Here is a 2,819-nt window from a genome sequence, read left to right as displayed (position 1 = left end):
AGAAAATAATTTTAAGAAGAATGACCTTATTCTTAATGAGCCAAAGCTCATAACACCAACTTTTGTCGTAGACCTCTGTTTTGACACCATTTAATTTAAAAGTTTACAAATATACATTGTTGTTTTTTGTAATGGGAATCAATTTAAAACAACTTCCTTAGTTAAAGTCAAATAAAATCAAAATGAATCCATTTGGATTAAATTAAATGAATAATATACAACTTATAATACATTCCAAACTTATAATGTACCTGTTTGAAATAGCAATTATGATGTTTAAAGCATACATGGTTGACCATCCATAATTAGTTTCAAGAAATTTCAAAGTTTTATTTTTAAATCACAATAGAAAGTGATACATGTAACCAATTTGTAAATCATCTTACTACCAAGTTAAGTTATAACATAAAAACATATAAAAATGTTTTCTAAAGACTTACAACATGTGGCCGTTAGATGGTTAAGTAGTCCACATGGAGTGCCATATGTTGTGTCAGCAGGATATACAAAACTCAATGACCTGTGAATATGTCAATGAAAAAGAGCATAAGAACGGTACGAAGGGAAAATAAAGATATAAACTACATTAATATAAATACTATGCATGTATAACTTTCTATTGTAAACTATATTTATCAATAAAAATTATTATGTCACAACTCAAAAGCTATATTAACGGGAGATAATGAAGCTAATGTAACAGTAATTTGATCGACCTTCTAGTATGTTCGGGATGTATCTTGGCTAGTTTGTTCAATTGTCATAAATGTCATTGACTCAAAACAACTAATTAATAACAACTTTGTTAAAACTTTAAAATTCTTGAACATTTAAAAGTTAAAGAGTAAAATTATGCATGCTAAAGGAGAAATCATGATTTGTTAATAAGAATATAGCTTTTAAAAACTTATTTTAATACTTGATACTGATACAAAAAGTATTTGTAAAGGTTACCGAGATAGAACGGAAAAAATGCTGATGGCGCAGACCAACCCGACAGGTTTGGAATCACATTAAAAATTACTGGTTGCATTCCGTATGCAACCAATTTACTGGATTTAAAGTTTAACTGAAATAATAAAAGCAATGTGGTTGAAGAAAGCTGACATTTGAAAATATAGTAGATAGATCATCTAATTCTGATAGAGACCCAACCCCTGATTCTTGGTGTAGAAAATGAAAACAGATTCAGATTAAACAAAAGCAAATTGAAATGCATTAAGAAATATGCATTAATAAAAGTAAACAAACAGTAAACATATAAACATGGTTAAAAGGCAACTTTAGAAGTCAACATGGCATAACCGGCCTAAAATAACAAAAGATATGACAACACCAAATGAACTATTCACAATCACAACTATAAACCATGAAACTTCAGTCCCGGATGCATAAAATAAGTAAACAGAATACCATAAGTCAACTTGTAAGAAAAAATAACAAACATACCTCGTCTCTATCAAACAAACGGTATTCATAATCACCACCAGGTCCATTCAGAGGCTTATCCTCTTCTTCAACTTCCAAACAACCAAAATCAGCCTTATCCAAAATATCTTGATCGAAAAACGCATATTGCGATGCATCAAAGACTTTTTCATCTGCATTACAAATCAAAACACGCCACCAAAGACCAGATAATATGTTAACAAACTTAAACTATACTAAAATCCATGAATACTTTAACAGAAGTTAAATTATAAACAAACATTAATCGATAATAAGCTACTACCTATCATTATCAATCAACAATTATCGACATAGAAATAAGCAATTAAGAACGAACTGTGTACCTAAGCGGCAGAGATGATTAGGGTTTGTATGATAGACGGCTAATCAACAGCGGATCGGTTAGTAGAGATGAATCAGGCCGGGTATATGAAATGGGTTTCTAAATGGACTATGGTGGGAGACGGTAACGATGAGACATGGAATAAGGCATAATGATGAGACATGGATGATGATGAAGATGATGATAAGACAGTGTGATAAGGATTGTCGGATCTAGAAGATATGTCGATTTTGAGTGTCGATCTGTAGATAAACTGAATCAATTGGAAAGGGGAAAGATAGATTTAGGGTTTATCTAAAAGATGAATGTTGTTATTTGGTTATTAGATGAATAGAATAAGGATAAAACCCAGTTTGGAAAAGGTGTGTTATGGGAGGCCGGAATTGATGAGGAAGGATGTGGTAAGAAGATGCCACGTGGCATAAGTAAACTTTTATTTATTTAGAAGTATAGATATAGGATTAAGATCATGTGAGAACCATTTTCAACCACAAAAAAATTCTTTAAAAAAGATAAAAAAATATTTATAAAACAAAAAAAACGCGAAAAAAATTAAAAAAACCAAAAAATATTTAATTTTTCATCCCGGTAACATAAAAAATTAAAAAAATATCGGTTTAGCAAAGTATAATACGTATTTTTTAGTTATATACACCAAATTCTTTATACACATATGTTAAATTAAGATAAAAGATGTCACACCCCAACCTATGGCGGAAATGCCAAGGCGTGAACTGATTGTCAAAGCTCACAAGGTTACTATCATGAAATTATAAGCGACAATATCTAATTAATTTGTTTATTATCAAACAACATTCATATACAACAAAAATAAAGAAAATTACAAATATAAAGCCAACTATTCTTGTATATGTTACAGTCATCTCTATGTGAGCATCAGTTCAATAAGCAATCCAAATATATAACCTGCAAATGCGTACAAAATATATGTTTGTCAACAACACATGTTGAGTGAGTAGATCACCAGTTTTGACACAAACAAAAGTGGTAATACTATATAATGATA

At 30.2% G+C, this 2,819-nt stretch overlaps 1 long non-coding RNA gene across 1 annotated transcript; it reads right to left on the bottom strand.

Moving 5' to 3' along the window:
- Window positions 1-267: 267 nt before the first annotated feature.
- Window positions 268-1,931, bottom strand: LOC143613937 (uncharacterized). Its single transcript, XR_013150209.1, has 3 exons — window positions 1,794-1,931; window positions 1,450-1,601; window positions 268-1,157 (listed from the first exon to the last, which is right to left on the bottom strand). It is a non-coding gene; the product is annotated as an uncharacterized LOC143613937 (long non-coding RNA).
- Between the last annotated feature and the right edge of the window lie 888 nt (window positions 1,932-2,819).

Source organism: Bidens hawaiensis, unplaced genomic scaffold (genome assembly GCF_021521415.1).
Source record: "Bidens hawaiensis isolate Kalapana, Puna unplaced genomic scaffold, B.hawaiensis_p1.1 tig00038558_1, whole genome shotgun sequence".
Lineage (NCBI taxonomy): Eukaryota > Viridiplantae > Streptophyta > Magnoliopsida > Asterales > Asteraceae > Bidens > Bidens hawaiensis.
This window is presented reverse-complemented; position numbering and strand designations above follow the sequence as displayed.